Here is a 15,318-nt window from a genome sequence, read left to right as displayed (position 1 = left end):
AAAGGGGGGAGGGGCAGGAATGCTTGCAGGAGGCAGAGAAAAAGGAAGAGGGGGGAGGGTAGGGGTGTTCTGGGATGAAAGCAAGTGCTATGATGCTGCTTACAGGAAAAGAAGATGTCAAAATAAGATACTCTGTCCTCTGATTACAGACATTTTGAGACATTTTCACAGATTGAAATTAGACAAGCAATGGGGATTAGTGTAGCTGGACGATAATTGGTAGAGATAAACATGTTTTGACACCCACCTGATGTCTCCTTGTAGAATGCAGCCACGCCTGTTGCTCACACTAATGTCAGAGACTAAAGGGTCTTTGCCACGCAGGTGCTAATGCACATACATTAACAAGAGGGAGTAAAATGATATTTATGTTTCTGTGAATCTGTGTGTCTACATATTGACAGTGGGGAGGTGAGTGTGTGTGTTTGCATGTGTGTTAGGTGGAGGGTGGGCCTTACTAGCGTATCGTCATCCAACCTTGAAATAACTACTGGACCATGGGTCAGAGTATAAGAGGAGATCTTATAGTGATAACAGTAACCTCCCATAGAAGTAGCTCCATAATGGGCCCATCCACATACCAACTCTCTCCAGTTTCTTAAAAAAAATACTCCAGCACCGCACATTTATGAAAGGAATGTTGTGGAGAGGGTTTGGGGGCCGGGAGGATGAACTCCCTGGCATGTTTTCATATTGCTTGCTGAACAGTTTGTCAAAATGACTTCGTTTGTATGCATGTGGACTGCTGCCATAAATCGCTGGTTTGGAAACAATTTTAGTGTAAAAAAGCAACATCAGTTCTACAGAGAAATGATAGATGTAGTACATAGTGCTCTGAAATTCTTTTGTTTTTCTGAATAATATATAATAATAACACACAATGCTTCAGTCATTTCATATAAGGAGCAAAGTGTTATACTTCAACACAGCATGTGCCATGGGGACTCCCCAAAAACTTATGTGCCAGACACATGTTCTTGTTGTTTCACATTGGATCGTCTTGTCACTTTTTACAGTTCTACAGTTACTTTTACTCCTTGTACTGCTGGCACAACTGCAACTGTGACTTCCCTGTAGATTTTCAAATTACTTCAAACTGACTGTTGATAAATTATTAAACTGACCAACATAATACCGGAAATATATATAAGTAAATTGTGCTAAAATATATTGACATTGACATGGATGAAGTTATGTCCAACAACAAAAATCTACAGACTATCAATGTCCATGTATACATGTGTAACACCAAATGCACAAATTATAGAAAAATATGAATAGTAGACTCTGTATGCCCTCATACTTGACATGCATTAAATAAAATGATCTCATACTCCATGTGTGCACTGCTACATCATTGGAAAACTACACCCATCCAGGTTTTTAGGGAGTCCTATTCCTCGTAATTATCAAATAACCACAGCAACCCAGTATAGAGCTAAACAATGAGGTTCCAGAAGTGAAAATCTCATTCATAATCTGAATAGAAGACTTTGATTATTAGCCAGAATGTGGTAACCATTTAAGGCAGGCTTGCCACGAGCCATGAGATTGTGAAACGATATGCTCCTGTGGAAGTCACAAGTCTGTGTGATATCAACCTTGTTTTAAGAAAAACATATTTTATTTGTAAGGTCATTTAGAAGCACTACAGAATCTACAATCCTGAAATGGAACAAGGATGTCTGGTGAAGCACATGGCTAGTTTTGGCTAGCATTTTGGGAAGTTAAGTAGCAAACATTAGCTAACAACTGAGTTGTACTATTCAAGTTGTAAGGCTATAGTGAACATTATATGAATACATATATATATATACCACATGTAATGTTTTAGCACCAAAATGTATAAAAATGCTAGATATGTTATATACTTTGTTCAATTGTGGACTTGCATCAGCTCAGATGTTTACAACATTGTTCAAACAGAGAAATACATAATTTCAAGGTAACAGTTTGTTAATATTAACTTGCCATGAGTCATGCCAGATGTTAGATTTTCATCAGCTATGGTGGTTGTTCTAGTGAACATGATCCTAATGCCACTTTACATCATCATCTAACTACGTCTTTTGTTATGGTTTTAATATGAGTGACACCCTTAGCAGCCAAATCGACATACTGTGTATATATTTAACAATATAAACCCTCTAATAGTGTCAAGGTTTTAAGAAGAAACAGTATCATTCACAGTGGTTCATAGCATGAGTTCCTTTGCTCATACCTGAGTATATGCAAAGACTTGCACCTTTGCCTTTTTTTCTTTGTCTAGTCTTATTTTTGCTCTGAATCAGTTTTTTATGGTTACAATTCCAGGCTTAAAACCCTTTAAATAAGTATATAACCCCTTAAATAAGTATTAAATAAGTTCTGAAATGTTCTGAAATGTCACTGGAGTAAATGAATGGGAAATTCAAACAGTGAGCAGTCACTGTTAAGCTCTATTGGTGAGAGCTTTTAAATGGTTTTATTTTCACATCTCTCACAGATTAAACCTACAGGCAAACATTATTTATAGAACCTTCCTTCTAAAAAAGAAAAAAAAAAGCTAGTTTGGCAGCAACATGACCTGCTAACCTTCAATGAACAATAGATTTCCGGAGGTAGCTCAGTAAAAAGGGAGACGCTTCAATCAAATCAAGAAATTTCATGATGAAATATTAACACAATTTAAAGCAAAGAGCTGCATCTTTTTATTCTTGCCAAAGTGCGTTAACATAGTCATTACTGAAGTCTGATAATGGAGGCTCATCATTTCCCTGGTTCACTTTCCTTCACTTTCTTTCACTTTTATGTGTGTTAGTGTGGGAGAACAGGGTCCTTGTCTTTTTGCATCTTGATTTAAACACTGCCTTAAAGTTGCATAGTTGTGAAAGGCCAGCTGCACTGCCTGGTTACCCTGACACTATGTGCTCTATATGCAAGCTCCTGCACAAAGCTCAGACTGTGTTCCAGCTTCTTTTTTCCCTGTGTGAAGACTTGCCTGCAGGCTTTAGCTATCCTCCCCGACTGATGCCTCTGAGAAGCAAAAGGAAAAAGAAAACGTGAACTAAATCCAACGGCTATATTATGAGGAAATTCATGAGGGACTGACCTACCAGGTCAGGTTTTCAAGTTTGTTTTTTTTTCCGCTTTTGAGGCGAGTATAGAAGACACAGGTCTAGAATTCACTGTCGGTGTCTTTTTTAGCAAACTCATCCAACTACGGGCACTTTACTGGTCGATTCATTGTTAATGTGAAGCGTGTTTGTGAAGGAGAAGCAGAGGGGTGAAGAGGGAAAACCAACATTATTAAATTCCCACAAAATATTTAGTGAATAAGACACAGCTCATTATTGATTATTCATATAAGCTCTTAAACCTTGGATTTAATCCTGAAGCATTTCTCTATTTCTGTGTTCAAAATTCTGAGTCTGACCATATGGAGCCCTAAAAACTAAACTGAAACTAAAAAAGTAATGCAGGGGTGTCAAACTCATTTTAGTCCATTGCATAATAACCTATAAATAACAAACTCTCCAATTTTTTTCCCTTTTTTAGTGATAAGGAGTACACGCACATTCTGAAAACATTCACAATTAATGACAAAATATGATGAACAGCCTGAGATGTCATACGAAAAATAACTGCTGTTTGAACAATGTCTCAGTTTTTCCACATTCAGTCAGTCTACTGTCATTATGTGCATTACAGTATACACATCACAGTGTAATGCACACAAATTATGTATTTTGGAACTGAACAATAATATTGTATTTTATTTTACTACTAGAATTTTGTTTAACTTACAAACCATTTACAAGTCAAAGGTTTTTGGCAGTGCCTTAGCAACAGGGTTCCACATAGAACAAGTCTGATACAGATTATTTTGCACTGAAGCTGCTGATTGACAGTATTTTTGCACAACGTTCAATCACAACCTTTAAATATGACCACAATAAGTATTCTTTTTTTTAAGAATTGTATTCTTGTCTGGAATTAAAGACTTTTCTGCAATATTTTACAGTTTGTAAAGTCATCCAGTTAGCTGGACACAGCTGAAGTTATATCTATGGCATGTACTCAACTAACTACAATGTAAAGCTTTACATTTTATAGATGCAGAAAGTACTATTTTGAAACTCTTCACCTGCAATGACACAAAATTATGATTTCAGACACAACCTATAACATTACATATTCATGACAAACTTACCAATAATCTATGATCATTTCAAGAAGAAAACACATTAAGAGTTTAAAGGTTCAGTGTGTAATACTGTGTTGATCTAAGATGGATCTATTGGCAGAATATGGCAAAAACTGAATATAACATTCATAAATATGTTTTTCAGTAACCATTGTGTTTTTGTCACCTTACAATGAGCCATTTATATCTACAGATGGTGCAGATCCTCCTTCAAGGACGTAGCCATGTTTGACCACCATGTTTCTATAGCAGCCCAGAAGGGACACACCAAACATCTGGCTCTTGAGAGAGCCTTTTTGTTTGCAGCCATCGTAGGTTCTCCTCCACGTTTGGAAGGGGAGGGTGTGGTGCAGTCATTAGGACAGTTGACAGTGGCCTGGCAACATGAGCACGAACAGCCGTCATCAGATTTAGATAGAAAAATTAGCACAGTTTTCTAACTGAGCCTGGCCCACTTAAAGACTCAAATGTAAACATCTCTTCTGTGAGACTCTTCTAACTTTGTCATAAAATACTTTATTAATGTAGGACTTCAACGCTCATCGTGAGAAGCTGTTGGATTAAATGTGTTTTTAGCGTTATTAAAGCTTTATTGTCCATCTAGGAGAATGAGGTATCACACACAAACCCTGTTAAGGCAATATTTAATATGACTGCTTTTCCCTATCTACAGGGCTGTTACATTGAATGAATTCAATTCTCTGTGTGCTTCTGAGAAGGAATCATTTACAGCCGTCTTGGTTGTTACTGAGATAACTAACAGGGAGGATGTGAGTGTGTGAGGGAAGACGGCCCAGACCTCTGAAATGCCTTCTGATATGAGAGATACTCTTTCTTTCCCCTCCGTCCGTCCACGCAGCTGGCTGAGTAAATAATAAGAGTCAGGTGGCCAAATTACAGCAACAGCTGATCGCTATTTATTATTCAAGCAAGAGGGTGTACAGACAGGAAAACATGCATGATACACAGCCAAAACCAAACAGCTCACTTTCCCCCCTCTTCCTTTTTCACTGTCTGCCATCCTGCACATACACACTCGTACACACTGTGATCTGATGCTTTTATGATGGCCGTACAGAGACTTCCTCTCTCTCCCCTTTATGTTCTCTAAAATGGTCAATGAGAGAAGAAGCACTAAGTAACTGACATGCTGAAAGAGCAGAAGAGTGTTTTTCGTGGAATCATCTGCTGGCTCAAACTGTGCTACATAAGCAAACTATGATTTTTCTGCTTTTCTGTCTCGTTAAATCTCTTTTTCTCTCTTGCTTCCAGAGTCTGTCGCTGCACACATTATCAGCATTACAGTCTCCTCGCCTTTTTGCTCTGGACCTGTAAATCTTTTTAGCCTCTTTATCGCTCCCTTTTTCTCTCTTGTTCTGGTTGTGGTTCACCCTCCCACCCCCCGAATCTATCCATCTGGACATGTGCGCTAATGCTGTCATTGTATCAGGGCGGGCAGAAGCCTATTAGACAGAGCTCAGTGGTATTAAGAATCAATATTGATCCACAGGGTTAGTCTAATGGACGCTGAGAGTAGCAGTGATTCCCCTTTGTCTGCCCAAGGATCCCATCACCCTTAACTCCTCACACATGCGCAGTCTGTCCCTCTCAACCACACACACACACACACACACACACACACACACACACACACACACACACACACAAAGACACTGCTTTCTATTCTGTCTCACTCTGCTGATGCAGCTGCTGTGCTGAGTGAGCACTTTACAGCTGCCCATATTATGTGTGTGTGATGGGTAAATGTGAACACTATTATCTATGTAAACAGCATCTACGTAAACATATAAGGGCCTGTGGATTCTCAGTCATACCTATAGGCTATGTATTTTTCATTACCATGCATCCTAGGCTATTAAGACAGGAACAAGAACAACCAGAACATTCAGAGTCACGCTCACACACACACATATGTGTACACCTACTTTAGTGTCAACTAAAACTAGCACAAAAACTTATTTTGGTTTCGATATTACAAAACTGAAGCAAGTTGCAGTGTGGATGTCCTCTCAATTTTCATTTTGGCTCAACACCTGCTGAGATTTTCAGTGGCCAGGCTGGTGTATCAGCAACTATTCAATGTCACAGCGTTTGCAGGGTAGCACTAAAATGAAAGTTGAGACAGCATCTACAAATGCTACATCCATCATTCTTTAAAATTCAGACACAATAGGCGTTTTACACGGCAGACATTTTGACTTGTCACAGCAGTAAAAGTACATGTGTTGCTAACACTGAAGATGCCAGTGTTTGGCCAGAATAAAATGGTGAAATTGAGATTAGTCATCTTCATCCTGAAGACTTGTGTGTGTGTGTGTGTGTGTGTGTTTGTTTGTGTGCCACTTTTTTACATTTGAGTATTCAACTTGAAAATACATGAGTTTGATTTGAAGCACCACAAACAAAATCTTGAGAAAGCACATCCTTTCAAAGACATAACTAACACTGATGATGGCTCTAAGTATCTCAGGAAGCCATGACAGTGTGAACCATTGTCATTTGACATCATCACAACTGTTAATGGTTGCAACTAACACCTTGCAAAACAAAGTTACAAAGTGCTTAACATATAAAGATAAAATATAGAAGAAAAATAAATAATTTTAACAAATACCACCAGTTAAGACAAAGCCATACGGTGAAAGTGAGTTTTTAGATGAGTTCTGCAGCTGATGGGTCCGGACAGTTAAGTCCTGGTCACTGTTAGTTAGTTGTGACAAGTCAAGATTGTGGAGCCATTAGTAGATTCCTGCCTGGGAATCTCAAACTGCAATCAGGCTCACAGAGAGTTAACAGATCATAGATATACTGTAGGCAGGAGCCTGACTATCCAAGGGTTTAAAAACAAGCACTAGAATCTTACAATCCCATCTAAAACCAGTGAAGGGCAGTTACTGAAGTCTTGAGGAGATGGAAATGTGGATGACCTTTTTTACATCTGCAAATGAAAGAAATGACCTTATCTTGGCTAATGGACAAAGCAGGACTCTATCGCTTTGGTCACCTGAGCACCAAAAGACTCTGGGTCAAATAGACAGCATCTATTGAAATCTTTATTAACATTATTAAATAAGATACCTTTACTCGATGAGAGAGTGCTGCTGCTAGTGCTGGGGATATAAGAGATAATTATTTTAGATTTCGTGTCATTCAACCGCAGGAAATGTTTGGAACTCCACGTCTTAATTTCAGCAAAACAGGACATAATACAGGATATATCAGTGATACCTGCCTTTATCTGGATATACAGTTGCATATAATCTGCAATCTGTAATAAAAAAAATCAATATTCTGTCTATGCAGGTCTTGCCTTAAAGGTAGCATGTATATTAAATAAAATGGGACCCAGGATAGATCCCTGGGGGACCCCACAAAAGAGAGATTTTCAAGAATGATCCAAGAATAACAATGAACATGAAATGAACACTACTTTTTTTGTTCCATCGTGGAATAGGGAATTATTTCAGACAAAGCCCCTGAAACTAAAGCAGCTCGATGGAATTCACTCATCATTACGTTTATTATTTACAGTTGTTCTTTTCCAACATGTCAAGATGTCTTTCTAAAATTGGATCACTGTGAGTCTCAGCAGCATACTTTATATTATTTTCTCAAAATGCTTAATTTGGTTGCTTCCTGCATGTCACTATAAATTGCATGCTTATTAATTCAACATTATAGAGTTGTTGGTGCACACAAATACATACATACACGTAAATACACCTCACCAAAGCTCACAAAAGTGTTTTTTTTTTTTTTTACGTGTACTGCTAAATTGTACTAATGATGCTTAAATACATGCATTTATAACACAAATAATATGACAATCATGTGTTTTCAGTGCTCTTTTGAAAACATCCTCACAATAAAGCATCAATTAGTATGCATACTAAGTTTACACTGAACTCACACCTGTTATATAAGCACTGAAAGAGAGGCTGCTTACAGAGAGCGCGTAAGCATACTGTGTGTTTTAGATTAGAGATGGAAACTCATTCTGTGTGCAGTCACCTTGATCAAGCCTCCGGGCCCTGAAAGTTCCAAGGAAACATGCACGGAGAAGTTCATTCCTCTCTTTGACTTCTTAAGCCTCAGGTATACCGAAATGACACTGAAAGTGTGTTGCTTGGCTCGAACACTCACTTTAGGACTTGTCATTTCACATCAACAAAGAAACGGTGATACAACCAAAAGACAGACAGAAAAGACAGAGGACTGCATACTTTCTTCAAATGTTCAACTTTTTTTCCCCTGAAGATTACAAGGGACTATTCTGAAAGTTGGCAGAAACATTTGGACCAGTGATAAAAAAGACTGCAAAATAAAGTTTACAAAAAAAAGTTAAACATTTCGGAGCAGAACCCAAACTGACTGCATGTCTGTGAGCCAACATAGCACAGACACAGGAGGCAAAATTCCTTTATCAAAACAATGAAAAAAAATGGTTATAAGATATCAGAGGGGGCAAAAGTAAACACATTCTTTACTCAAGTAGAAGTACAGATACTTGTGTTGAAAAAAAGATTCTAGTAAAAGTAGAAGCGATTCAGCTTCAGTGAAAAAGTACCAAATCTGAAATGTATAAAAGTAAAAGTCTTGTTATATCTTTTATGTTGTTTTCATTAAATGTCATTTTCATCTTCTTGTCATTTTTATTTCATTGTCATTTATGTTTTTTTTTCTTGTTATGTCCTTTTTAAATCTTTTTTTGTGTTTTCCATTGTTTTAATCTTGTTATGGCTTTTATGTTGTTTAAAAGAAGTCATTTCCCAGGCCTATCATGTGTATGCTGATTTATTAAAAAAAAAGTAAAGACTTTTCAGTCACAAAGAATTTTCTCAAGAAACAATGTCTTTGCTTTTTTCTTTGAAGTGAATTTTTGGGAGCTTTGATTCTGCTCACCACAAAAGAGACCAAGCAAATGTTGTGTGCATGTTGCCTTCTTATCTTTTACCTCATTTTCATCCTGTTACATAATTTATGTTGCTTTTTGTCTGAGTGTGTCTTTTACATGGTTTTGTTTTGTTATGTCTCTTTCACCTTGTTGTATCTTTTACGTACTTTTCATCTTGTTACATCTGTTTCGTTTTGTTACAGCTTCTACATTGTTTGCATCTTGTTATGTCATTTTTAGTCTTATTACAGGTTTTGTCTTGTTATACAGTATCTTTTTCATCTTGTTTTATCTTTTTTCTTTACATCATTTTCATTTTATACGTTTTATAATGTGTTTGTCTTATGTCTCTTATGTTATTTCTGTCATGTGTTGCTTTGCATAAAATTCATTTTATCATAACCTCTTTTATGTTGTTTTCATCTCATTATGTCTGTTTTGTTTTGTTACATTTGTTATGTTGTTTTCATCTTGTTATGGCTTTTGACTTGTTATGTCTTCTGCATAGTTTTTCACCTTTTCACACGTTTTTCATACTGTCAAGTCTTTTACATCTTGTTATGTATTTCATGCATGATGATGCACTGATGGATACACCAAGGAATTGTCTTTTCTATGTGTTATTGTACCATTCATTTAGGTTAAAATCGATCTTGATGATGGGAAGGCAGCACGCAATGATGCAAAATAAATAAATAAATAAATAATTCCTCTAGTAACAATATTTATGTTAAAATCTACGGTGTAAAAGTAAAAATAAATACTCAAGTAAAGTACAGATTCCTGAAAAATCTACTTAATTACAGTAATGACATATTTGTACTTAGTTCCTTCCCACCTCTGTAAGATATAGGCTCTGTTTGCTTTTAGTGACAGCTGGAGCTACGGGAAATGCATTCCATATACCGCAACCTACATTTTTAATATAAAAAAAGTGGACAGAAAGCACTTTGTCTGTTCTATTTTTATAGAACAAATAATGCACTAATACAGTGTTTGTGCCATTGTAATACAATTCCAGTCATAAATTGTTCCAGCTCCAGCCACTATGGCTGCAGAGGAGTGTCCATTGGGGAGAGATGACCTTCACTGTGCCTCTGGTGACAGAGCTAAATCAAAGCTGCTGCTTGTTTAAGACAGCCACTGTACACTGGCTGCATGGCCCCTGGTGAATTATTTATACGTGAAATGAAATGACCTCTGGCACTTTGAAGACAGCAGGGATAGGGCAAGGACAAAACAGACAGAGAAAAAAGGTAGGGGGGTTGGCAGGGGGAAAGTTGGAGAAACAAAGAAGGGTTTTACTGTATGTTTGTACATAAATGAGATTTAAAGAAGAGAGGGCGGATGGAGAGACAGAAACTGATATCTCGGCTCTCAGGAGGAGCCTGCAGGGGTTCATGTTTGAGGTCTTTCCCAACCTGTTGGAGCAGTAACTCAACTCTCTGACTCTCAATCGCCGGCTGCATGTTTGTGTGCTCTTGGATATCTATCTTTGTGAGGACCGGTATGACCTTTACACCCGGAAAACCGGGATGTTTATGGAAAGTCAGGACAGCGTTATAGGATTTTTTTTGTGTCAATATTTTGAGAGTTAAGATTAGTTTTAAATAAAGGTTAAAGTAAGGGATTGGGTCAGGTGTGTAGTTGTGATGGTTGAAAGCAGAGGCTAGGGAATGCATTATGTCAGTGAGGGTGCACACAGAAGTACAAACATGTCTGTGTATCTGCAGGTCTGCCTACTTACAAGCAGAGAAGTCAACTCTGCTCACCTTCGTCTGAAAGTTATTCAAGCAGGATATTCTGTTATGTAATACACACACACACACACACTCTCTCTCACACACACACACACACACACACACACACACACACACACACACACACACACACACACACACACACACACACACACAAACAAACAAATACAGAGCAGCATCCTGCCTCCTGCAAATTCTATTCACACGCATTTATGCATGTCACGATTAATGCTAAATGTCAGTGCTCACTCAGTTCCAGTGCAGGAAGTTCATATAGCTCAGTAAAAACTAAGGTGAAGGGTCAAGGCGTTGATGGGTGTGTAAGTGTTTGCCTTTGGCTCCAAATTCCTGTGTTTGTGTCTCACACTAGTAGTCAGTATTTTTACTGTTTCACCATGACCATGATCTTCCCCTCACTCTAGCCTCGTGCTTTTAGTTGCTTGAACTATAGGGACTCTAATTGCTATTTATAATCATTTTGACTAGGTTATACCAGCAATGATTAATTTAATATAAGATTAGCTCTCATCAGAGTTTAGCAAACGTAGGTTTAAAATGAGTAAATCCAGATTTAATATTAGGCAGAGCTTAAAATTAGTGATGTAAACCAAAATTAAATCAATATTGAGATGTTTACTTACCCATTAGAATAAAAATGAATAATCACATTGGATCACATTTTAGGTCAGAGTTTTCGTGCAACAGGATTCAATTTAATCTTGGTTTAGAGTAAAATTTAAACCAAGGTTCAAAGAAATATAGTCTTTCTTAATTTAAAGATAGTTTAACAGTTTGATGTTTACTTATTTGTGTCTCATCTCGTTTCCTGTTATACTGTCACTGTCCAACAAATGCATTAGAAAATAAATAAGTAATGCTGGCAGTGAACATTTTGCAGATATGAGCAATATGAAAGTTCTGCTTGGCATTGACAGGCTGGAGAAGAACTGTCTCCCATCTTTGATCACCCATCCATCCATCATCTCCACTACCTGCAAAACATCTGAATGACAGCTTGGCAGAGCAGCTGGCTTGTCAGCTGTTTGACTGACGTGACTGAATGGCAGGCTGAATATAAACCTTCCCGTCTAGCTGGTGTTACCTGATAGATTCGCAATCTTAACTAAACCTGACATCGGAATGTGTCAATCCTGTTTGGATGCAAAGTGATACTAGGGAGTTGTCAATTCAGTCATCATAGGAATTTTACAAGTAAAGGGTTTGGCAGGTCAAATGATGTCGAAGACAACAAGAACAGAACACAACAGGAGGCCAATGATAAAACGGAGATGTAATGCAGCAGTGTAGGACAACATTATTATTGAGCAGACTGACCGGTGTGACGGCCTGAAATGCCAGATTCACCTCAACACACTCCGTCACACATAGACACACAATGTTAAAGGTTAAAAATGAGGGGCATAACAAGGACATAACTATTGAGTGGTCACCCAATAAAGATGAATGATATTTGAGTTATATATGATGTATGTTTATTTACATTAACACAGAACACAATATCAACATCTGTATTTTCATAACTGATCGAGTGAAACCAAAAGTTGATCAGATGCTGTGCTTGTGCATTTATGTGGAAAAGGTGTGTGTTGTTGGATGTCTTGTTTTGTTTTCTCCAGAGCTGGTCCTGACCCCCCTGGGGCCCAAAGCAAAATTCTACTGAGGGGCCCCCCTACCTGACCCGAGAGCCATGTAAACTATTCACTGCTGCCTCACAGTCACACCTGACAACCTAGTGCACCCACTACAGTCATCGCTCCTTTCTGAGCTCCATCTGTCAGCCTAAGAAGAAGTAGATTTATACAGGACAGAATGAGGTATAGACAAACAATATTTTTGAAACGATTATTTTCTATAGAGTCCTAAGCTAAGCAAATATTAACATTGGCATGAATAAGAAATTGTAGAACATATAACATGTAGAAAATAATTAAATTTAACACTAAGCTTTGGTTCTGGTGCCTGCCATTAGTCCAGTCCTCATAATATTATACAGTTAGCTTTTCAGCTAAAGTCTATAGGCTATGGTTGTTGCTGGAAAGCAGCATTTCGTTAATGTGCACATGAACCCATCTTCATGCATGACCCAACTGTCTTTTCCAAGCTGCAGATTGTAAACACTTACCCTGACTTCTGTCAGGCACAAAGTCACAGAACAGCCTGACAATTAGCTGCAAGCAAGAGATGCACTCACTGCCCAGCTGGGTTAGCAGACAGACAGATGAGAGAGAGACAGATGTACACATCAACTTAACGTTACTGTAATGTGTAGAGGAGAGAACACAATTTTACCTGATTGCTGTTCTCACAGTTCACTTTCATGGTGTCTTTTTTTTCTTGCTTCATGACCAGATGGATAGTTCTGCTCTGTTTCATCCTCTCATTAAAGTTGTAAACATTCACACGTTCTCATACATCCATGATTGACACTCGCTTTGACACGAGGGGGAGGTGGGGCCCTACACATCTTGCATAGTGTGCTTTTATGGCGGATCAGCTCTGGTTTTGTCTTCTGTCTTGTTTAGACTCATGTCTTGTTTTGTTTTGTTGTTGGTTGTTGTGGGTTTTTGTTTTGTTGATGAGCTAAAAAGTCTAAATAAAATACAATAAAAAAAGAGGTAAAAAAAATAATCTATATATATATATCAGTTTCTTGGGTACAAACCCTAATGTACTCTCTTCTGGTCCCTCTTACACCCAACTTCATGTTATACTCCAGTAGAAACTATAGTATAGTAGACACCGATGATCGTTCTGTAGCAGATAGATGCAAAAAGTACTTTTCTTAGCAGCCAACTGGAAATAGCAGCTTAAAGCATCTGTCACCTACAGTCCAGCTGCTGCAGGCACGTGGGCAGCAGTCACAGGCTTCTATGAACATACCAGAAGGTCTTATATTCAGTTACAGAAAGCTGCGGTTTTGTTTGATTTATCTGACTAATATTCTTAAATTTTTTGGCAATATCTCACAAAGACACAACTGTTCACACAATTTCACAACAGTGTGTTTTACCATACTGGTTGATAAATGCCAGCACTGCACAAAGCCTGGAGAGAAAAGCTACAGAAAGGCTCCATAAATGCATTCCTGAAAAGTTAGAGCTGAACTGTGAGTGTATGACTCAATATCTCTACTCAAACTGAATTCATGCATATCCTAATAAACCTGAATATTGTTTTACATCAGCTGTGGAGTGTTCTTTGTGTTCCTTTTGTCTTGGCCTGTCAACAGCGGTTTAGCTGTGGCAGACTCTAAAGTGCTGTGGCAGATCGTCATCCCAGCTTTTCACGTCTGGTTATGTCAGCAGAGAGGAGAAATAGAGGGAGAGAACGTGGGATTTTCTTGTATTTAAATCAGTGACAAATAAGCATTTAGAACTCAGTAAAATCATTAGCAATTTCTGCATACTGGGAGAATTACATGTTTTTACCACCATAACCATAAACAAGAACATTGCAGACATTTTTGTCTTATAGAAAACAATGATCGTTTGTAAAATAACACTAGCTCTCCTGTCCAGCAAGGCTCCATATGGATTATACCACATTAAGGCAATGCTGTTTCCCACATATGACCATGGGATATAGACCATTAATTGAGTTTTTTAATTTCGCAAAAGATGAGCTTTCTGTGTACGGCTCATTTTGTGTACAAGATGAAATTCCTGCTATGTTCTCAGAATGAGGCAGGCAGGACTCATAAAGAAGGAATCCCTCCAGCCTGGATACACACCAGATACACACATAAACACACCCCACCCCCAACACACACAACCAAATTGAGTCCATAGTCTTTTCAGTCTCACATTGCTTGGTACAGTTATTATTCAACATTTAAAGAAGAAATAAGTGATGTATTAACTCTATGTCAACAGAAATTAAGTAAAGATGTTAAGCTGAAGTAGTCACTATAGATGTGTGTGGTTTCCCTTCTTTGAAATTTCCATTGCTGGAATGACTGTCTTTGCTTGCCCGTTTCATGTTCATTTTCAGACTTCAAACTAATGCCAGTTGGTCACTGAATGAGGTAGTGTCTGCTTATGATATCGTTAATAGTGTTTTGGAGGGAGTAGATGTTTATAACGCTTAAATTGAGCAATATGTTAATGAGGTCTGACAGGCAGTAAGGCAGGTAGTCACTGAATGTTGAGCTTTGTGAGCTTTTGTTTTCAGGATGATGGGCTTAATTTTACATTGACAGACAACTGACAGTTATAAACAGCTGATTAACTTGGAGGACTTGTCCTCACTTGTTATTTTTATATTATAATGTTATGCTCATCTTGTACTCCTGCGGTGTTCCTGCAGCCTGTCTGAGCTTCCTTGAGTTCAGGGAGAGGGAGCTTCAACCATAGATTGTATGTTAAACAGGGATTCAACCTTTTTAATATACAGTCTATGGCTCACTGTTTGGACTGCGGTACTCATTTTTGGATGCG

The sequence above is a fragment of the Lutjanus erythropterus genome, chromosome 1, assembly GCF_056507025.1.
Source record: "Lutjanus erythropterus isolate fLutEry1 chromosome 1, fLutEry1.hap2, whole genome shotgun sequence".
NCBI classification, from domain to species: Eukaryota; Metazoa; Chordata; class Actinopteri; order Lutjaniformes; family Lutjanidae; genus Lutjanus; species Lutjanus erythropterus.
The sequence above is the reverse complement of the archived record's forward strand: the minus strand, read 5'-3'. Positions refer to the sequence as shown.